At 50.8% G+C, this 23,498-nt stretch overlaps 1 protein-coding gene across 1 annotated transcript in view; it reads right to left on the bottom strand.

Moving 5' to 3' along the window:
- LOC138644788 (caspase-8-like) overlaps positions 1–21,646 on the bottom strand; it is a 115,926-nt gene extending 94,280 nt beyond the window's left edge. Inside the window, exon 1 of the mRNA XM_069733598.1 lies at positions 21,449–21,646. The gene's annotated coding sequence lies outside the window, so the exon portion shown is untranslated. The remainder of the gene's footprint in view (positions 1–21,448) is intronic.
- Between the last annotated feature and the right edge of the window lie 1,852 nt (positions 21,647–23,498).

The raw sequence follows: 23,498 nt of genomic DNA on the forward strand, positions 1-23,498 counted from the left end.
ATTACAAAGAACATTTTCTCTGCACGACGGACCGCTATTTTACGACAGATCCAGTGCACGACGGATGAAACGATGGCCATCTGTCACAATCCTTCGCTAATACAAGTCTATGGGAAAATACAGGATCCTGCATTCTCAAAAATCAACGGATTGTGACGGATCTGAAAAGACGGAAGTGTGAAAGCCTAAGGCTACTTTCACACTAGCGTCGTTTGGCCTCCATCGCAATGCGTCGTTTTGGAGAAAAAATGCATCCTGCAAAGTTGCCCGCAGGATGCGTTTTTTCTCCATAGACTTTCATTAGCGACGCATTACGACAGATTGCCACACGTCGCATCCGTCGTGCGACGGATGCGTTGTGTTTTGGCAGACCGTCAGCAAAAAAAACGCTACATGTTACTTTTTTTGTGCGTCGTGTCCGCCATTTCCGACCGCGCATATGCGGCCGGAACTCCGCCCCCTCCTCCCCGGTCCTTACAATGGGGCAGCGGATACGTTGTAAAACTGCATCCGCTGCCCCCGTTGTGCTTTTACTTCACAGCATGCGTCGGTACGTCGGCCTCACGCACTGCGATGGGCCCGTACCAACGCTAGTGTGAAAGTAGCCTAAGGCTACTTTCACACTTCCGTAAGTATGGGGCCATCGCAAACCGTCGGCCTGATGGACCTTGTGCTAAATTTAGCACAACGTGGGCAGCGGATGCAATTTTACAACGCATCCGCTGCCCATTCTGATGAGCGGGGAGGAGGGGGCGGAGTTCCAGCCGTGCATGCGTGGTCGAAAATGGCGGACACATTGCACAAGACAACGTTACATTTAACTTTTTCTGTGCCGACGGTCTGCCAAAACACGACGGATCCATCGCATGACGGATGCGACGTGTCGCAATGCGTCGCTAATGCAAGTCTATGGAGAAAAAAATGCATCCTGCGGGCAACTTTGCAGGACACGTTTTTTTTCCAAAATGATGCATTGCAACGTAGCCCAAACGACGGAAGTGTGAAAGTAGCCTAAGTGGGCTGCCGGCTTCTGGGTAAATGCTAGACTGTATGGGCTCGTTCCTGGTGTGACGTCATTTCCTGGGGCGTGTCCTTCCGGGGGGGGCGTGTTCTGAGTTCACTTAATGGGCGTATTCTCTATTTACCATGGCGGCAAACTAAAGCAGCATGATGGCTTGTGGACGCCATGGCACATGGAGGTTAGTGGTTTCAGGGTGAAAAAATGCTACTTGCTGATCGCTATTGGGGGGAGGCCCTGTGGTGGTCGACCTGCTTGTCTGTGTGGGGGGCGACCTGCTGCAGGTTATTGTGGGGGACCCGTGGTGGGATTTTGGGGGCCACCTGCTGCTGCTGGCTATTGGGAGGAGAACCGTGTGGTGGGATTTTGGGGAGGGTTGCTGCTGGCTATTGTGGTGGGATTTTTTTTTTTTGGGGGGGGCGACTGCTTTTGGCTATTGTGGGGGACCCCTGTGGTGGGTTTTTGGGGGCACCTGCTGCTGGCTATTTTCTGGGATTTGGAGGGAGCTTGCTGCTGTGGGGGACCCCTGTGGGATTTGGGTGGGGGGTGCTGCTGGCTGTTGTGTGGGACCTCTTTGGTGTGATTTTGGGGGGGCACCTGCTGCTGGCTATTTTGGGGGAACCCCTGTGGTGGGATTTGAGGGGGACCTGTTGCTTCTGGCTATTGTGGGGGACCCCTGTGGTATTTGGGGGGCACCTGATGCTGGCTATTGTGAGGGATCCCTGTGGTGGGTTTTTTGGGGGCACCTGCTGCTGGCTATTGTCTGGGATGTTGTGGGGGACCCCTGTGGTGGGATTTTGGGGGGCACCTGCTGCTGGCTGTTGGGGACCATTCTGGTGGGATTTGGGGGGACCTGCTGCTGGCTGTTGTGAGGGACCACTGGTGGGATTTTGGGGGGCACCTGCTGCTGGCTATTGGGAGGGGATCCCCTGTGGTGGGATTTTGAGGGAACCCCTGTGGTGGGATTTGGGGGGGCTGCTACTGGCTGTTGTGTGGGACCACTGGTGGTATTTTGGGGGGCACCTGCTGCTGGCTATTGGGAGGGGATCCCCTGTGGTGGGATTTTGAGGGAACCCCTGTGGTGGGATTTGGGGGGGCTGCTACTGGCTATTGTGGGGGACCCCTGTGGTGGGTTTTTGGAGGGCACCTGCTGCTGGCTATTGTCTGGGATGTTGTGGGGGAGCCTTGTGGTGGGATTGTGGGGGGGACTGCTGCAGCTGGCTGTTGTGGGGGACCCCTGTGGTGGGATTTGGGGGGGCTGCTACTGACTGTTGTGGGGGACCCCTTTAGTGGGATTTGGGGGGCACCTGATGCTGGCTTTTGTGGGTGACCACTATGGTGGGATTTTGGGGGGCCTGCTGGCTTTTGTGGGGAACCTCTGTGGTGGGATTTCGGGGGCCTGCTGCTTGCTTTTGTGGGGGACCCCTGTGGTGGGATTTTGGGGACCTGCTGCTGCTGGCTATTGTGGGATTTGGGGGGGGGGGGGACTGCTGCTGGCTGTTGTGGTGGACCCCTGTGATAGGCGACCTGCTTGTGTGTGGGGGGTGACCTGCTGCAGACTATTGGGGGACCCCTGACCTGCTTGTGGGAGGGCGACCTGCTGCAGGCTATTGGGGGACCCCTGACCTGCTTGTGGGGGTTGACCTGCTGCATGCTATTGGGGGTGACCCATTTTAGTGGGGGGGCAACCTGCTTGTGGGGGGGTGACCAGCTGCTGGCTATTGGGGGGACTCCTGTGGTGGGATTTGGGGGTGACCTGCTGCTTATGGGGTGACCTGTTTGGGGTGGGAGACCTGCTGATGGCTATTGGGGTGATTCCTATGGTGGGACCCCTGTGGTGTGATTTGGGGGCGACCTGCTTGCGGGGGACCCGTTTTAGTGGGGGTGACCTGCTTATGGTTGGGTTTGGGGAGGTGACCTGCTTTTGGCGGGACTTCTTTTAGTGGGGGCGACCTGCTGATGGCCATTGATGGGCCCCTGTGGTGGGGTTTGGGGGTGACCTGCTGGCTATTGGGGGGGACCCCTGTGGTGGGGTTTGGAGGTGACGTGCTGCTTACGGGGTGGACCCCTTTTAGTGGGGGCGACCTGCTGGCTATTGGGGGACCCCTGTGGTGAGGTTTGAGGGCGACATGCTTGTGGTTGGGTTTTGGGGGGGCGTGACCTCCTGTCTATTGGGGGGACCCTTGTGGTGGGATTTAAGGGCGACCTGCTTGTGGTGGAATTTGAGGGAGAACTGCTTGTGGGATGTGGGGGGCGACCTGCTTGTCGGGGGGGGAGATCTGCTGCGGGCTATTGGGGGACCCCTGTGGTGGGATGTGGCGGTGACCTGCTTGTGGTGGGATGTGGGGAGGCGACCTGCATGTGGGGGGTGACCTGCTGCACGCTATTGGGGGGACCCCTGTGGTGAGATTTGAGGGTGCCCTGCTTGTGGGGGGCGACCTGCTTGTCGTGGGATGTGGGGGGGGCGACCTGCTTGTCGTGGGATGTGGGGGGGCGACCTGCTTGTCGTGGGATGTGGGGGGGCGACCTGCTTGTCGTGGGATGTGGCGGGGCGACCTGCTTGTCGTGGGATGTGGCGGGGCGACCTGGTTGTCGTGGGATGTGGGGGGGCGACCTGCTTGTCGTGGTATGTGGGGGGTGGCGACCTGCTTGTCGTGGGATGTGGGGGAGCGACCTGCTGCTGGCTATTGGGGGGGGGACCCTGTGGTGGGATTTGGGGTCAACCTGCTTACGGATGGATCCCTTTTATTGGGGAGTGAGCTGCTGCTTACTGGGGGATCCCTTTTACTGGGGGACGACCTGCCTATGGGTTGGGTTTGGGGGGGCTGATGAGGGTTTAGGCTGGGTGGGGGGTGGACGTCCGAAGGAGGTGTGTGCTGGGTGGGGGGGGGGTCGGCGTTTGATGGGGGTGTGTGCTTGTTGGTTTGTGGGGGTTGGACGTCTGATGGGGGTTTGTGGGGGTTGGACATCCGATGGGAGTTTGTGGGGGTTGGACGTCCGATGGGGGTTTGTGCGGGGGTCCGCTTCCGAAGGGGGTTTGTGCTGGGTGCGGGGGGGTCCGCTTCCGATGGGGGTTTGTGCTGGGTGCGGGGGGTCCGCTTCCGATGGGGGTTTGTGCTGGGTGCGGGGGGGGTCTGCTTCCGATGGGGGTTTGTGCTGGGTGCGGGGGGGTTGGACGTCTGATGGGGGGTTGGACGTCGGATCGGATGGGGGGTTGGACGTCGGATGGGGGGGTTGGACGTCGGATGGGGGGAGGGAATGTCTGGTGGGCTTTGCTGTGTGGCCCTCTGGTTGATATGGGGGGGCTAATGCTTCATTGGGGTACACCACCAACTGACACTAAGCTAATCCGTTTTAGCTTAATGTCAGTAGGAGGCAGACATGGGTCTGGACCGCCCAGCCCAGTTTCTGCCTTAGGTTTAGGTTTTTTTTTTTTTATTAACGATTTTTCTTTTTAATTTTTTTTTTCAGAGACGGCTTTTGAGGGCGACGGTGGAATTGTCACTCTAATCTCCCACCTAGAATTGTCGCTACCGTATCATCTGTGGTCTACGAGGCAAGGCCCTAACACATCAAGAGTGGGGTAACCCGGAGGACGGTCCATGCCACGAATCCCCCTACCCTCTCATACCCCCCCCCCCCCCCCCAGAGCCAGATAGAGTAGGGAGAGAAGACGAATCCATTATGTGCCAGCTGCCGAAAAGTCTGCGTCCGGGTTATTCCATGCCCATCTTCATCATCAGTCTGCGAAGAAGGATTTGTGATCTTAAGGACAGGTATATCCTACCAGGCAATGATGGGGCTACTTTAACCCATTTCTGACATCGGACGTACTATCCCGTGGAGGTGGGGTGGGCCCCCAGGACCACGGACGGGATAGTACGTCCAGCGCGATCGGCGGCGCTCACGGGGGGAGCGTGGCCGATCGCGGCCGGGAGTCAACTGCCTATCGCAGCTGACATCCGGCACTATGTGCCAGGAGCGGTCACGGTCAACGGTCAAACATGATCGCGATGTGCCGGCGGTATAGGGAAGCTTCCCGCAGGGAGGGGGCACCTGATGCTGGCTTTTGTGGGTGACCACTATGGTGGGATTTTGGGGGGCCTGCTGGCTTTTGTGGGGAACCTCTGTGGTGGGATTTCGGGGGCCTGCTGCTGGCTTTTGTGGGGGACCCCTGTGGTGGGATTTTGGGGACCTGCTGCTGCTGGCTATTGTGGGATTTGGGGGGGGGGGGGACTGCTGCTGGCTGTTGTGGTGGACCCCTGTGATAGGCGACCTGCTTGTGTGTGGGGGGTGACCTGCTGCAGACTATTCGGGGATCCCTAACCTGCTTGTGTGTGGGGGGTGACCTGCTGCAGACTATTGGGGGACCCCTGACCTGCTTGTGGGAGGGCGACCTGCTGCAGGCTATTGGGGGACCCCTGACCTGCTTGTGGGGGTTGACCTGCTGCATGCTATTGGGGGTGACCCATTTTAGTGGGGGGGCAACCTGCTTGTGGGGGGGTGACCAGCTGCTGGCTATTGGGGGGACTCCTGTGGTGGGATTTGGGGGTGACCTGCTGCTTATGGGGTGACCTGTTTGGGGTGGGAGACCTGCTGATGGCTATTGGGGTGATTCCTATGGTGAGACCCCTGTGGTGTGATTTGGGGGCGACCTGCTTGCGGGGGACCCGTTTTAGTGGGGGTGACCTGCTTATGGTTGGGTTTGGGGAGGTGACCTGCTTTTGGCGGGACTTCTTTTAGTGGGGGCGACCTGCTGATGGCCATTGATGGGCCCCTGTGGTGGGGTTTGGGGGTGACCTGCTGGCTATTGGGGGGGACCCCTGTGGTGGGGTTTGGAGGTGACGTGCTGCTTACGGGGTGGACCCCTTTTAGTGGGGGCGACCTGCTGGCTATTGGGGGACCCCTGTGGTGAGGTTTGAGGGCGACATGCTTGTGGTTGGGTTTTGGGGGGGCGTGACCTCCTGTCTATTGGGGGGACCCTTGTGGTGGGATTTAAAGGCGACCTGCTTGTGGTGGAATTTGAGGGAGAACTGCTTGTGGGATGTGGGGGGCGACCTGCTTGTCGGGGGGGGAGATCTGCTGCGGGCTATTGGGGGACCCCTGTGGTGGGATGTGGCGGTGACCTGCTTGTGGTGGGATGTGGGGAGGCGACCTGCATGTGGGGGGTGACCTGCTGCACGCTATTGGGGGGACCCCTGTGGTGAGATTTGAGGGTGCCCTGCTTGTGGGGGGCGACCTGCTTGTCGTGGGATGTGGGGGGGGCGACCTGCTTGTCGTGGGATGTGGGGGGGCGACCTGCTTGTCGTGGGATGTGGGGGGGCGACCTGCTTGTCGTGGGATGTGGCGGGGCGACCTGCTTGTCGTGGGATGTGGCGGGGCGACCTGGTTGTCGTGGGATGTGGGGGGGCGACCTGCTTGTCGTGGTATGTGGGGGGTGGCGACCTGCTTGTCGTGGGATGTGGGGGAGCGACCTGCTGCTGGCTATTGGGGGGGGGACCCTGTGGTGGGATTTGGGGTCAACCTGCTTACGGATGGATCCCTTTTATTGGGGAGTGAGCTGCTGCTTACTGGGGGATCCCTTTTACTGGGGGACGACCTGCCTATGGGTTGGGTTTGGGGGGGCTGATGAGGGTTTAGGCTGGGTGGGGGGTGGACGTCCGAAGGAGGTGTGTGCTGGGTGGGGGGGGGGGGTCGGCGTTTGATGGGGGTGTGTGCTTGTTGGTTTGTGGGGGTTGGACGTCTGATGGGGGTTTGTGGGGGTTGGACATCCGATGGGAGTTTGTGGGGGTTGGACGTCCGATGGGGGTTTGTGCGGGGGTCCGCTTCCGAAGGGGGTTTGTGCTGGGTGCGGGGGGGGTCCGCTTCCGATGGGGGTTTGTGCTGGGTGCGGGGGGTCCGCTTCCGATGGGGGTTTGTGCTGGGTGCGGGGGGGGTCTGCTTCCGATGGGGGTTTGTGCTGGGTGCGGGGGGGTTGGACGTCTGATGGGGGGTTGGACGTCTGATGGGGGGGTTGGACGTCGGATGGGGGGTTGGACGTCGGATGGGGGGGTTGGACGTCGGATGGGGGGAGGGAATGTCTGGTGGGCTTTGCTGTGTGGCCCTCTGGTTGATGTGGGGGGGCTAATGCTTCATTGGGGTACACCACCAACTGACACTAAGCTAATCCGTTTTAGCTTAATGTCAGTAGGAGGCAGACATGGGTCTGGACCGCCCAGCCCAGTTTCTGCCTTAGGTTTAGGTTTTTTTTTTTTATTAACGATTTTTCTTTTTAATTTTTTTTTTCAGAGACGGCTTTTGAGGGCGACGGTGGAATTGTCACTCTAATCTCCCACCTAGAATTGTCGCTACCGTATCATCTGTGGTCTACGAGGCAAGGCCCTAACACATCAAGAGTGGGGTAACCCGGAGGACGGTCCATGCCACGAATCCCCCTACCCTCTCATACCCCCCCCCCCCCCCAGAGCCAGAGAGAGTAGGGAGAGAAGACGAATCCATTATGTGCCAGCTGCCGAAAAGTCTGCGTCCGGGTTATTCCATGCCCATCTTCATCATCAGTCTGCGAAGAAGGATTTGTGATCTTAAGGACAGGTATATCCTACCAGGCAATGATGGGGCTACTTTAACCCATTTCTGACATCGGACGTACTATCCCGTCGAGGTGGGGTGGGCCCCCAGGACCACGGACGGGATAGTACGTCCAGCGCGATCGGCGGCGCTCACGGGGGGGAGCGTGGCCGATCGCGGCCGGGAGTCAACTGCCTATCGCAGCTGACATCCGGCACTATGTGCCAGGAGCGGTCACGGTCAACGGTCAAACATGATCGCGATGTGCCGGCGGTATAGGGAAGCTTCCCGCAGGGAGGGGGCTCCCTGCGGGCTTCCCTGAGCCCCCCGCAGCAACGCGATGTGATCGCGTTGCTGCGAGGGTCTTACCTCCCTCCCTGCTTGCTGCAGCCCCGGATCCAAGATGGCCGCGGATCCGGGTCCGGCAGGGAGGGAGGTGGCTTCACAGAGCCTGCTCAGAGCAGGCACTGTGAAGCAGCCTGCACTTCTCTCAGATCGGTGATCTGTCAGAGTGCTGTGCAAACTGGCAGATCACCGATCTGTATTGTCCCCTCCTGGGGCAAAGTAAAAAAGTTAAAAAAAAATTTTCCAAATGTGTAAAAATAAAAAATAAAAAAAAATATTCCTAAATAATGAAAAAAAAAAAAATATATTATTCCCATAAATACATTTCTTTATCTAAATAAATAAAAAAAAAAAACAATAAAAGTACACATATTTAGTATCGCCGCTTCCGTAATGGCCCGACCTATAAAACTGGCCCACTAGTTAACCCCTTCAGTAAACACCGTAAGAAAAGAAAAAAAAAAATGAGGCAAAAAACAACGCTTTATTATCATACCGCCGAACAATAACCATGGTACTGCTGAAAGCGTCATCTTCTCCCGCAAAAAACGAGCCGCCATACAGTGTCATCAGCAAAAAAATAAAAAAGTTATAGTCCTGAGAATAAAGCGATGCCAAAATAATTATTTTTTCTATAAAATACCGGTAGTTTTTATCGTATAAAAGCGCCAAAACATAAAAAAATGATATAAATGAGGTGTCGCTGTAATCGTACTGACCCGAAGAATAAAACTGCTTTATCAATTTTACCAAACGCGGAACGGTATAAACGCCTCCCCCAAAAGAAATTCATGAATATCTGGTTTTTGGTCATTCTGTCTCACAAAAATCGGAATAAAAAGCGATCAAAAAAATGTCACGTGCCCGAAAATGTTACCAATAAAAACGTCAACTCGTCCCGCAAAAAACAAGACCTCACATGACTCTGTGGACCAAAATATGTAAAAATTATAGCTCTCAAAATGTGGTAACGCAAAAAATATTTTTTGCAATAAAAAGCGAATTTCAGTGTGTGACGGCTGCCAATCATAAAAATCCGCTAAAAAACCCACTATAAAAGTAAATCAAACCCCCCTTCATCACCCCCTTAGTTAGGGAAAAAATAAAAAAAATGTATTTATTTCCATTTTCCCATTAGGGTTAGGGTTAGGGCCAGGGTTAGGGCTTGGGTTAGGGCTAGGACTAGGGTTAGGGCTAGGGTTAGGGCTAGGGCTACAGTTTGGGTTGGGGCTAAAGTTACAGTTAGGGTTTAGATTACATTTACAGTTGGGAATAGGGTTGGGATTAGGGTTAGGGGTGTGTCAGGGTTAGAGGTGTGGTTAGGGTTACCGTTGGAATTAGGGTTAGGGGAGTGTTTGGATTAGGGTTTCAGTTACAATTGGGGGGTTTCCACTGTTTAGGCACATCAGGGGCTCTCCAAAAGCGACATGGCGTCCGATCTCAATTCCAGCCAATTCTGCGTTGAAAAAGTAAAACAGTGCTTCTTCCCTTCCGAGCTCGCCCGTGTGCCCAAACAGGGGTTTACCCCAACATATGGGGTATCAGCGTACTCAGGACAAACAGGACAACAACTGTTGGGGTCCAATTTCTCCTGTTACCCTTGGGAAAATACAAAACTGGGGGCTAAAAAATAATTTTTGTGGGAAAAAAGTTTTTTTATTTTTACGGCTCTGCGTTATAAACTGTAGTGAAACACTTGGGGGTTCAAAGTTCTCACAATACATCTAGATAAGTTCCCTGGGGGGTCTAGTTTCCAATATGGGGTCACTTGTGGGGGGTTTCTACTGTTTAGGTACATTAGGGGTTCTGCAAACGCAATGTGACGCCAACAGACCATTCCATCTAAGTCTGCATTCCAAATGGCACTCCTTCCCTTCCGAGCCCTCCCATGCGCCCAAACGGTGGTTCCCCCCAACATATGGGGTATCAGCGTACTCAGGACAAATTGGACAACAACTTTTGGGGTCAAATTTCTCCTCTTACCCTCGGGAAAATACAAAACTGGGGGCTAAAAAATAATTTTGGGGGGAAAGATTTTTTTTTTTTTTTAATTTTCACGGCTCTGCGTTACAAACTGTAGTGAAACACTTGGGGGTTCAAAGCTCTCACAACACATCTAGATGAGTTCCTTAGGGGGTCTAGTTTCCAAAATTGTGTCACTTGTTTGGGGTTTCTGCTGTTTAGGTACATTAGGGGCTCTGCAAATGCAATGTGACACCTGCAGACCATTCCATCTAAGTCTGCATTCCAAATGGAGCTCCTTCCCTTCCGAGCCCTCCCATGCGCCCAAACAGTGGTTCCCCCCCACATATGGGGTATCAGCGCACTCAGGACAAATTGGACAACAAATTTTGGGGTCCAATTTCTCCTGTTACCCTCGGGAAAATACAAAACTGGGGGCTAAAAAATAATTTTTGTGGGAAATAATTTTTGTTTTATTTTTACGGCTCTCCATTATAAACTTCTGTGAAGCCCTTGGTGGGTCAAAGCGCTCACCACACATCTAGATGAGTTCCTTAGGGGGTCTACTTTCCAAAATGGTGTCACTTGTGGGGGGTTTCTACTGTTTAGGTACATTAGGGGCTCTGCAAACGCAACATGGCGTCTCATCTCAATTCCTGTCAATTTTGCATTGAAAAGTCAAACGGCGCTCCTTCCTTTCCAAGCTCTCCCATCCGCCCAAACAGTGGTTTACCCCCACATATGGGGTATCAGCGTACTCAGGACAAATTGTACAACAACTTTTGGGGTCCAATTTCTTCTCTTAAAGATAATTTTTGTGAAAAAATATGTTTTATTTTTACGGTTCTGCATTATAAACTTCTGTGAAGCACTGGGTGGGTCAAAGTGCTCACCACACCTCTAGATAAGTTCCTTAGGGGGTCTACTTTCCAAAATGGTGTCACTTGTGGGGGGTTTCAATGTTTAGGCACATCAGGGGCTCTCCAAACGAAACATGGCGTCCCATCTCAATTCCAGTCAATTTTGCATTGAAAAGTCAAATGGCGCTCCTTCGCTTCCGAGCTCTGCCATGCGCCCAAACAGTGGTTTACCCCCACATGTGGGGTATTGGCATACTCCGGACAAATTGTACAACAATGTTTGGGGTCCATTTTCTCCTGTTACCCTTGGTAAAATAAAACAAATTGGAGCTGAATTAAATTTTTTGTGAAAAAAAGTTAAATCTTCATTTTTATTTAAACATTCAAAAAATTCCTGTGAAGCACCAGAAGGGTTAATAAACTTCTTGAATGTGGTTTTGAGCACCTTGAGGGGTGTAGTTTTTAGAATGGTGTCACACTTGGGTATTTTCTATCATATAGACCCCTCAAAATGACTTCAAATGAGATGTGGTCCCTAAAAAAAAAAATGGTGTTGTAGAAATGAGAAATTGCTGGTCAACTTTTCACCCTTATAACTCCCTAACAAAAAAAAATGTTGGTTCCAAAATTGTGCTGATGTAAAGTAGACATGTGGGAAATGTTACTTATTAAGTATTTTATGTGACATATCTCTGTGATTTAATTGCATAAAAATTCAAAGTTGGAAAATTGCGAAATTTTCATAATTTTTGCCAAATTTCCGTTTTTTTCACAAATAAACGCAGGTACTATCGAAGAATTTTTACCATTGTCATGAAGTACAATATGTCACGAGAAAACAATGTCAGATTCACTGGGATCCGTTGAAGCGTTCCAGAGTTATAACCTCATAAAGGGACAGTGGTCAGAATTGTAAAAATTGGCTCGGTCATTAACGTGCAAACCACCCTTGGGGGTAAAGGGGTTTAAAAAAAAAAAAAAGACAGGACAAATATGTCCTAGCTTTCCCCTGAGCAATATGGACACCTCCTGGGGAAACCTTCCTATTCATGCAGCCTCCATGTTTTCCAGAGGCTCCTGTGACCCTGCTTTTAAAATATCCAGGCTTCGGTCTAAGCCTTCTCTGATGGCCGGTCCACACCGCCAGCGCCCTGAACAATCATGCACGCCAACTTTCTAGTGCGTCCTACTCTGCGCCTATCAGTTTAAGAGTACTTTGCTTCTGCAACAGAGTTTTGGTTATTTTGGAAATGGGAAAGACGAGACCTTCCTTTAGGCCAGCCCCCTCCTGGCATCCATGAACCCACCAGCACTGGTCTGCTAGGCCTGGATCTAGCAGATTCTCTTTGACATGATGGGGCGTTCCCACCTTGGATGTTTCTCAGGGTCGGCTGCCGTGTCCTTCACTATTCAAGACCGGTATTACGATCTCTGGTCCGGGACACCGAAACCTCAGACATCGGAGGCAGGCCTGGGGGGGGGGGGGGGCAGAGCCACAGACCCTACCGACAGTCCTGCCCGCATGCACCAAAAGCATATTACAGTTTTACAATACTTTAGAAATGCATAAAATGAAACAAGCAAAGGCATAAAGTTATTCAATGCAAAAAAATGCAGTTTTATAAAATTAGAAATGTTTCTATATCTAATGTTAAAATGATATTTATCCAGTATTTCTATAAGTAAAAGTCTGAGATTTCTGTGGGAAATGGTAATTTGTTCCTCTTCAACCAGTTCTGAATGTAAATAAAACATTGCTCTGATTAAGTCTCCACATTGTATTTTAGCCTTTAATTTCATGCGTAGGGCAGGACAAGCCCATGATGTATCTGTGTAACACATGTAAGATGCTATAATAACAGCCGTAGTCTGGTTTCACACCAGCATTCGCCAGGGCTGCGGATGGCAGCCTTCTTCCTCCATTAAGCCCCGCCCACTGCCGCACCTCTTCCTTCAGTTTCACCTACGTCTGCATGCGTCCTGCATACCCTATCTTTAACATTGGGTACGCAGGCCAAGCGGATGCCTCCGCATGTGTTGTTTTAACGCTGCGCCGACCGCAACAAAATGCAACATGTTGCGTTCGACGCAGTTCAGCACATCGTCAAAACGACGCATGCCTGCATACCCAATGTTAAAGATAGGGGACGCATGCAGACGTAGGCGGAGCTGAAGGAAGAGGTGCAGCAGTGGGCGGGGCTTAACGGAGGAAGAAGGCTGCCGAACGCTGGTGTGAAACCAGCCTTAGACAGGTAAACCACGTTTGAAACAATGTTCACTTGTACAAGCTCTTAGCCCCTTTGTGGCGGGGCCAATTTTTTAAAATCTGACCAATGTCACTTTATATAGTAATAACTCTGGAATGCTTCAACATCCCATTGATTTTTAGATTGTTTTTAATTTGTGACATATTAGACTTTCTGATAATGGTAAACTTGGGTTGGGTTTTGCATTATTTTGTAAAAATATCAGAAATTTTACAAATTTAAAAAAATAGAAATTTTGAATGATTTCCCCTTGGCCGGAGTCACATTAGAGAGGAATACAGACGAGTGCTATGCGAGAAAAAAAAGTCGAATAGCACTCGGACCAATGTTAACCCCTTTACCCCCAAGGGTGGTTTGCACGTTAATGACCGGGCCAATTTTTACAATTCTGACCACTGTCCCTTTATGAGGTTATAACTCTGGAATGCTTCAACGGATCCCGGTGATTCTGACATTGTTTTCTCGTGACATATTGTACTTCATGACAATGGTAAAAATTCTTTGATAGTACCTGCGTTTATTTGTGAAAAAAACGGAAATTTGGCGAAAATTATGAAAATTTCGCAATTTTCCAACTTTGAATTTTTATGCAATAAAATCACAGAGATATGTCACACAAAATACTTAATAAGTAACATTTCCCACATGTCTACTTTACATCAGCACAATTTTGGAACCAAAATTTTTTTTTTTGTTAGGGAGTTAGGCCATGTTCACACGATCCTTTTTTTTCATGCGGAATTGCCGCGATTTTCCCGCTGCGGGTCCGCAGCTGTTTTCCATGCAGGGTACATTACATTGTACCCTATGGAAAACAGGAACTGCTGTGCCCACAATGCGGAAAATAAAAAAAAAAGCCGCGCTGAATAGCTGCGGGAAAAAAGAAGTACCATGTCACTTCTTTTTTCGGAGCCGCAGCGGTTCTGCACCCATTGACCTCCATTGTGAGGTCAAACCCGCAGTAAAACCCGCAGATGAAAAAAATATCTGCGGGTTTTACTGCGGTTTGTGGTGCAGAACCGCTGCAGCAGGAAGTGCGGGGAAGCGGGCGGAAGTGCGTGGGCGAAGTGTGGCTGCCCCCCCGTGCTCCGATCCCGCCCCCCCGTGCTCCAATCCCACCGCCCCGTGCTCCGATGCCCCCCCCCGTGCCCTAATCTCCCCCCCTTATACTTACCCGGCGTCCCGGTGTCCGTCCGGCCGTCTTCTCCCTGGGCGCCGCCATCTTGCAAAATGGCGGGCGCATGCGCAGTGCGCCCGCCGAATCTGCCGGCCGGCAGATTCGTTCCAAAGTGCATTTTGATCACTGAGATATAACCTATCTCTGTGATCAAAATAAAAAAATAGTAAATGACACCCCCCCCCCCCCTTGTCACCCCCATAGGTAGGGACAATAAAAAAATTAAGAATTTTTTTTTCCACTAAGGTTAGAATAGGGGTAAGGTTAGGGGTAGGGTTAGGGTTAGGGGTAGGGTATTTTCAGCCATTTTAACCCTAAAAAACTTCCTAGAAAACACACAGACTCTGCATAGAAAACTGCATAAAAAAAAAAAGGATCAAAAAACGCATAAAAAAAGGACAAAAAAAGGACCAAAAAAAAAGGACCTGCGTTTTCTGCCAAGAGCTGCAGTTTTTTAAAAAACAGTCCTGAAAAAAAAAAGGATGGAAATCAGGAACGTGTGAACATACCCTTAAGGGTTAAAAGTTGACCAGTAATTTCTCATTTCTACAACACCATTTTTTTTTTAGGGACCACATCTCATTTGAAGTCATTTTGAGGGGTCTATATGATAGAAAATACCCAAGTGTGACACCATTCTAAAAACTACACCCCTCAAGGTGCTCAAAACCATATTCAAGAAGTTTATTAACCCTTCTGGTGCTTCACAGGAATTTTTTGAATGTTTAAATAAAAATGAACATTTAACTTTTTTTCACAAAAAATTTAATTCAGCTCCAATTTGTTTTATTTTACCAAGGGTAACAGGAGAAAATGGACCCCAAACATTGTTGTACAATTTGTCCCGAGTACGCCGATACCCCACATGTGGGGGTAAACCACTGTTTGGGCGCATGGCAGAGCTCGGAAGCGAAGGAGCGCCATTTGACTTTTCAATGCAAAATTGACTGGAATTGGAATTGAGATGGGACGCCATGTTTCGTTTGGAAAGCCCCTGATGTGCCTAAACATTGAAACCCCCCACAAGTGACACCATTTTGGAAAGTAGACCCCCTAAGGAACTTATCTAGAGGTGTGGTGAGCACTTTGACCCACCAAGAGCTTCACAGAAGTTTATAATGTAGAACCTTAAAAATAAAAAATCATATTTTTTCACAAAAATTATCTTTTCGCCCCCAATTTTTTATTTTCCCAAGGGTAAGAGAGGAAATTGGACTCCAAAAGTTGTTGTACAATTTGTCCTGAGTACGCTGATACCCCATAAGTGGGGGTAAACCACTGTTTGGGCGGATGGGAGAGCTCGGAAGGGAAGGAGCGCCGTTTGACTTTTCAATGCAAAATTGACAGGAATTGAGATGGGACGCCATGTTGCGTTTGGAGAGCCACTTATGTGCCTAAACATTGAAACCCCCCACAAGTGACACCATTTTGGAAACTAGACCCCCTAAGGAACTCATCTAGATGTGTTGTGAGAGCTTTGAACCCCCAAGTGTTTCACTACAGTTTATAACGCAGAGCCGTGAAAATAAAAAATCTTTTTTTTTCCCCACAAAAATAATTTTTTAGCCCCCAGTTTTGTATTTTCCCAAGGGTAACAGGAGAAATTGGACCCCAAAAGTTGTTGTCCTATTTGTCCTGAGTACGCTGATACCCCATATGTTGGGGTAAACCCCTGTTTGGGCACACGGGAGAGCTCGGATGGGAAGGAGCACTGTTTTACTTTTTCAACGCAGAATTGGCTGGAATTGAGATCGGACACCATGTCGCGTTTGGAGAGCCCCTGATGTGCCTAAACAGTGGAAACCCCCCAATTATAACTGAAACCCTAATCCCAACAGTAACCCTAACCACACCTCTAACCCTGACACACCCCTAATCCTAATTCCAACCCTATTCCCAACTGTAAATGTAATCTTAACCCTAACTGTAACTTTAGCCCCAACCCTAACCCTAACTTTAGCCCCAACCCAAACTGTAGCCCTAACCCTAGCCCTAACCCTAACCCTAGCCCTAATCCTAATGGGAAAATGGAAATAAATACATTTTTTTTAATTTTTCCCTAACTAAGGGGGTGATGAAGGGGGGTTTGTTTTACTTCTATAGTGGGTTTTTTAGCGGATTTTTATGATTGGCAGCCGTCACACACTGAAAGAAGCTTTTTATAGCAAAAAATTATTTTTTGCGTTACCACATTTTGAGAGCTATAATTTTTCCATATTTTGGTCCACAGAGTCATGTGAGGTCTTGTTTTTTGCGGGACGAGTTGACGTTTTTAATGGTAACATTTTCGGGCACGTGACATTTTTTGATCGCTTTTTATTCCGATTTTTGTGAGGCAGAATCACCAAAAACCAGCTATTCATGAATTTCTTTTGGGGGAGGCGTTTAGACCGTTCCGCGTTTGGTAAAATTGAGAAAGCAGTTTTATTCTTCGGGTCAGTACGATTACAGCGACACCTCATTTATATCATTTTTTTATGTTTTGGCGCTTTTATACGATAAAAACTATTTTATAGAAAAAATAATTATTTTTGCATCGCTTTATTCTCAGGACTATAACTTTTTTATTTTTTCGCTGATGATGCTGTATGGCGGCTCGTTTTTTGCGGGACAAGATGACGTTTTCAGCGGTACCATGGTTATTTATATCTGTCTTTTTGATCGCGTGTTATTCCACTTTTTGTTCGGCGGTATGATAATAAAGCGTTGTTTTTTGCCTCGTTTTTTTTTTCTTACGGTGTTTACTGAAGGGGTTAACTAGTGGGCCAGTTTTATAGGTCGGGCCGTTACGGACGCGGCGATACTAAATATATGTACTTTTACTGTTTTTTTTTTTATTTAGATAAAGAAATGTATTTATGGGAATATTTTTTTTTTCCATTATTTAGGAATATTTTTTTTTTTATTTTTTTTACACATTTGGAAATTTTTTTTAAACTTTTTTACTTTGTCCCAGGAGGGGACAATACAGATCGGTGATCTGCCAGTTTGCACAGCACTCTGTCAGATCACCGATCTGCCTGAGAGCGCTGCAGGCTTCACAGTGCCTGCTCTGAGCAGGCTCTGTGAAGCCACCTCGCAGACCCTCGCAGCAACGCGATCACATCGCGTTGCTGCGGGGGGCTCAGGGAAGCCCGCAGGGAGCCCCCTCCCTGCGCGATGCGTCCCTGCACCGCCGGCACATCGCGATCATGTTTGATCGCTGTGTGCCGGGGGTTAATGTGCCGGGGGCGGTCCGTGACCGCTCCTGACACATAGTGCCGGATGTCAGCTGCGATAGGCAGCTGACACCCGGCCGCGATCGGCCGCGCTCCCCCCGTGAGCGCCGCCGATCGCGCTGGACGTACTATCCCGTCGGTGGTCATAGGGGCCCACCCCACCTCAACGGGATAGTACGTCCGATGTCAGAAAGGGGTTAATCTATTGGGCAGCTCCCATCATTTTTTTTTTCACGGCCGTATTATATGTGCTAGTGAAATTGCAGTATGCTGCAATTTGCATCGTATATCAGCCGAGACTCACCAATGAAAGTCTTTGTGCAAGAAAAACTCACACCACCCGGGCCGCCATCAGTGTGACTTGCGAGAAATACGCAATGGTGTCCTTTGAAAGGCCGGCAATTCAGGTGCAGTGTACAGTAAAATCACACTGACAGGTTACAATAAAATAAATATATACACACAGTATAGATGTATATAAAATCTGAAGAGATTATATAATTACCCACGGACAGCAGAATAGCCGATAGTTAATTTGTCAGCTTCTGTCAAATCATTGCAGAAGCTGACAGGATAGGAGACATGGTTTACATACAGTAAACCATTGTAGAACGGTTAGATTTATATAGGTCAGTGACTAATACGGTTAGTAGTAGTAGTTTGTGTTTGTGTAAAATTTGGAACCTGTATGTATTTAATAAAAATGTTTTCACTGAAAAAACTGCCGTGGGCTCTCGCACAATTTTCTGTGCCACAGAGGGAAAGCCAGTGACTGAGGACTGATATAGCCTGGAGAGGAACCTGTTGAGGGCAGACAAAGTACTGCAGTGCGCAGGCGCCGGAAAGGTCAGAGGCCCGGCGCCTGCACACTGCAGTACTTTGTCTGCCCTCAACAGGGCAGAGCAAAGTACGCCTGCGCCGAAGCCGTGGCTGAAGATCAGAAGAGGACGTCTTGTAATGAAGATGGGAGGCGCCGGAGCGGACCTGAGACGCCCATCCGACCTGACCAGCAGCGGGACCGCCCCTGGGTGAGTATAATATAACGTCTTTTTCTCCTCTTTCAGGTAACATCGGGGGCTTATCTACAGCATTACAGAATGCTGTAGATAAGCCCCTGATGCCGGTGGGCTTACCTCACCCGCGATTTTTGGGGCGACAGGTTCCCTTTAATAATTTATACCTTGAAGGAGCACATACATTCTAGTGTCATGTATGGGCTGCCGCCAGGCCAGGCAGCAGCCCATAAAGTCTGCCATCTTCAGGAATATATACCTGGAAGGAGCCCATACAGTCCAGCATCTTCACCAGTGAGCCGGCTAGAGTGTATGGGCTGCAGTCAGGACCTGGAAGGAGCCCATACAGTCCAGCATCTTCACCAGTGAGCCGGCTAGAGTGTATGGGCTGCAGTCAGGACCTGGAAGGAGCCCATACAGTCCAGCTTCTTCACCAGTGAGCCGGCTAGAGTGTATGGGCTGCAGTCAGGACCTGGAAGGAGCCCATACAGTCCAGCATCTTCACCAGTGAGCCGGCTAGAGTGTATGGGCTGCAGTCAGGACCTGGAAGGAGCCCATACAGTCCAGCATCTTCACCAGTGAGCCGGCTAGAGTGTATGGGCTGCAGTCAGGACCTGGAAGGAGCCCATACAGTCCAGCATCTTCACCAGTGAGCCGGCTAGAGTGTATGGGCTGCAGTCAGGACCTGGAAGGAGCCCATACAGTCCAGCTTCTTCACCAGTGAGCCGGCTAGAGTGTATGGGCTGCAGTCAGGACCTGGAAGGAGCCCATACAGTCCAGCATCTTCACCAGTGAGCCGGCTAGAGTGTATGGGCTGCAGTCAGGACCTGGAAGGAGCCCATACAGTCCAGCTTCTTCACCAGTGAGCCGGCTAGAGTGTATGGGCTGCAGTCAGGACCTGGAAGGAGCCCATACAGTCCAGCATCTTCACCAGTGAGCCGGCTAGAGTGTATGGGCTGCAGTCAGGACCTGGAAGGAGCCCATACAGTCCAGCATCTTCACCAGTGAGCCGGCTAGAGTGTATGGGCTGCAGTCAGGACCTGGAAGGAGCCCATACAGTCCAGCTTCTTCACCAGTGAGCCGGCTAGAGTGTATGGGCTGCAGTCAGGACCTGGAAGGAGCCCATACAGTCCAGCTTCTTCACCAGTGAGCCGGCTAGAGTGTATGGGCTGCAGTCAGGACCTGGAAGGAGCCCATACAGTCCAGCTTCTTCACCAGTGAGCCGGCTAGAGTGTATGGGCTGCAGTCAGGACCTGGAAGGAGCCCATACAGTCCAGCTTCTTCACCAGTGAGCCGGCTAGAGTGTATGGGCTGCAGTCAGGACCTGGAAGGAGCCCATACAGTCCAGCTTCTTCACCAGTGAGCCGGCTAGAGTGTATGGGCTGCAGTCAGGACCTGGAAGGAGCCCATACAGTCCAGCATCTTCACCAGTGAGCCGGCTAGAGTGTATGGGCTGCAGTCAGGACCTGGAAGGAGCCCATACAGTCCAGCTTCTTCACCAGTGAGCCGGCTAGAGTGTATGGGCTGCAGTCAGGACCTGGAAGGAGCCCATACAGTCCAGCTTCTTCACCAGTGAGCCGGCTAGAGTGTATGGGCTGCAGTCAGGACCTGGAAGGAGCCCATACAGTCCAGCATCTTCACCAGTGAGCCGGCTAGAGTGTATGGGCTGCAGTCAGGACCTGGAAGGAGCCCATACAGTCCAGCTTCTTCACCAGTGAGCCGGCTAGAGTGTATGGGCTGCAGTCAGGACCTGGAAGGAGCCCATACAGTCCAGCTTCTTCACCAGTAAGCCGGCTAGAGTGTATGGGCTGCAGTCAGGACCTGGAAGGAGCCCATACAGTCCAGCATCTTCACCAGTGAGCCGGCTAGAGTGTATGGGCTGCAGTCAGGACCTGGAAGGAGCCCATACAGTCCAGCTTCTTCACCAGTGAGCCGGCTAGAGTGTATGGGCTGCAGTCAGGACCTGGAAGGAGCCCATACAGTCCAGCTTCTTCACCAGTAAGCCGGCTAGAGTGTATGGGCTGCAGTCAGGACCTGGAAGGAGCCCATACAGTCCAGCTTCTTCACCAGTGAGCCGGCTAGAGTGTATGGGCTGCAGTCAGGACCTGGAAGGAGCCCATACAGTCCAGCTTCTTCACCAGTGAGCCGGCTAGAGTGTATGGGCTGCAGTCAGGACCTGGAAGGAGCCCATACAGTCCAGCATCTTCACCAGTGAGCCGGCTAGAGTGTATGGGCTGCAGTCAGGACCTGGAAGGAGCCCATACAGTCCAGCTTCTTCACCAGTGAGCCGGCTAGAGTGTATGGGCTGCAGTCAGGACCTGGAAGGAGCCCATACAGTCCAGCTTCTTCACCAGTAAGCCGGCTAGAGTGTATGGGCTGCAGTCAGGACCTGGAAGGAGCCCATACAGTCCAGCTTCTTCACCAGTGAGCCGGCTAGAGTGTATGGGCTGCAGTCAGGACCTGGAAGGAGCCCATACAGTCCAGCTTCTTCACCAGTGAGCCGGCTAGAGTGTATGGGCTGCAGTCAGGACCTGGAAGGAGCCCATACAGTCCAGCATCTTCACCAGTGAGCCGGCTAGAGTGTATGGGCTGCAGTCAGGACCTGGCAGGAGCCCATACAGTCCAGCTTCTTCACCAGTGAGCCGGCTAGAGTGTATGGGCTGCAGTCAGGACCTGGAAGGAGCCCATACAGTCGAGGCTCAACCCCGGCTTCTGCTTGCAGTAGTTGTGGAATGGATATACTTTGAACACGATTTACGTTCCTTGATAAAAACAAGAAAAACGTAATATGAGAACCTAAGGTCTGAACGCGGCCTTATTGGGGCAGCGCTAGTCCGGAAAGTTGGGCATGGAGTCACACACAGGCCGCCAGAATCGCCTACTTCTACACCAGACCTCCAGTGTGAGACCACCCGACCCCGGCGGATATGGAGGCGCGCCTCCCCGGTGCGGGCGCAGTGCCGTCCGGACATGTCCCACGGCCCCGCCGCACTTCCTCATACACCACTGCCACTCACTCACCAGAGTCAGAAAACTGCGGACAACCCGACTGCAGAAGCCCCGACACCGCCTACAACCGTCCGCCGACCATTGCCGCCTCCTCACGGTAAAGTACGGAGAGCCCGGAGAGGAGCGGAGCCGTCCTGTGTGCGCGCTGCACCGCCGCCGCCGCCGCCTCACTTCCTAGGTTGGCCAAACCGAAAGCAGAAGGTTCATCCTGAGAGGCGGGAAGAGCACGGAGCCTCATTGCCCGGGGTGACGTGAGTGAGGCGGCCGGGTGCACCTCGCCAGGGAATGTGCGGGCTATGACACTGTGCCCATAAGTATGCCAGGGTGACCTGCAAAACGGAGGCGGCAGCACGATAAAACGGGTGTCTGTGTGTTTTCTTGTGACAGTGAAAGTCTGAATTTTGCAGGTTATGTAAGAGCTGGTGCAGACGGCTGTGCAGCCCTCGTCCCCATGATAGTCTATGGGGCAGTGCACATGTCCGATCTTATTTCCACAGACCAAGTCAGTCTGACAGCGGGGCACACGATCCCAAAGTGGCAGCGCTATGGAGTGCCCGCTCGCTGCGCATGTCCGCTGCACCCAAAAGCGCTGCCGGCTTCTGAACACAGGTGAATCTGCATGTGATCACTGAACCTCGTGGAATCCCAGCTTCCAATACATTGTACGGTGACATTTCTCTAGCGCCTTCGCAAGATAAATAGACCTGCTGCGGTCTGGAGAGACGCGCCACATGTCTGTCTCCTCAGGTGATCCACAGGCGTCTCCAGACACATAATGGGCATGAGGTTTCTTGAAATCCCATCCACTAAGCTGTAACATCTGGATGCAGCGGGTTACACATAAAGGTACCGTCACACATAACAATATCGTTGCTTTTTGTGACGTAGCAACGAAATCGTTAACGAAATAGTTATGTGTGACAGCGACCAACGATCAGGCCCCTGCTGGGAGATCGTTGGTCGCTGGGGAAAGTTCAGGACTTTATTTCGTCGCTGGATCTCTTGTGGACATCGCTGAATCGGCGTGTGTGACACCGATCCAGCGATGTCTTCACTGGTAACCAGGGTAAATATTGGGTTACTAAGCGCAGGGTCAGTAGACACATATATGTATATATATTAATATTTCATACAGCGCGAGATAGCGCTGCCTATTTTCTGTTTGAATCTATGGACTGAGGATAGCCGGTGGACGGGCTCCCTTAAGGCTTTGCACCCGCAGATAAGTTTAAAGCTGTGCTGTTCCCTTTTTTACCTATATATATATATATATATATATATATATATATATATATATATATATATATATATATATATATATATATCCTATGTGTACACATTTATTCTACCTATTCTACTGTAAGCTGTCAGTCTGATTTTACTGTACACCGCACTGAATTGCCGGCTTTTCTCTCTTAACACCGCTGCGTATTTCTCGCAAGTCACACTGCTGGTCCGTGTGTAATCCGTATTTTTCTGGCTTCCATAGACTTTCATTGGCGATTTTTTTTTTGCGCAATACGGTGACAAACGCAGCATGCTGCGATTTTCTACGGCCATAGAAAGCCGTATAATACTGATCAGTAAAATACGGCAAATAGGAGCAGGGGCATAGAGAATAATTGGGACGTTTGTTAGGCGTGTTTTACGGACGCATTTTATGCGCTCTTACGTCCGTAAAACTCGCTAGTGTGACGCCGGCCTAATTATGATTAGCATAGTCAGACCAATTTTTCTCAGATGGCCCTACCCGTTAAGGCTCATGCAGATGCCATATTTTAAGTCCAAATGCGATCCAATAAAACGTAGCAGCGCAGTTGGACCAGTATTATTCTATGAGGTTTTGCACATGGCCAATTCTTTTTCTCAGCATCTGTCAGGAAAAAAAACAAACGCATTATGCATGGGTAGCATCCGATTAGCGGATCGCACTCGGGCCATCCATGCAAGTCAATGAGTCAGTTGGGAAAATTGGACTGCACTCAGATGATATCTGAGTGCAGTCTGATTTCTGCGCAATGACAGAATGGAGAAGATAGAGAATTGTTTTTCCATTTTCTCC

This window comes from Ranitomeya imitator, chromosome 7 (assembly GCF_032444005.1).
Source record: "Ranitomeya imitator isolate aRanImi1 chromosome 7, aRanImi1.pri, whole genome shotgun sequence".
In the NCBI taxonomy this organism is placed as follows: Eukaryota; Metazoa; Chordata; class Amphibia; order Anura; family Dendrobatidae; genus Ranitomeya; species Ranitomeya imitator.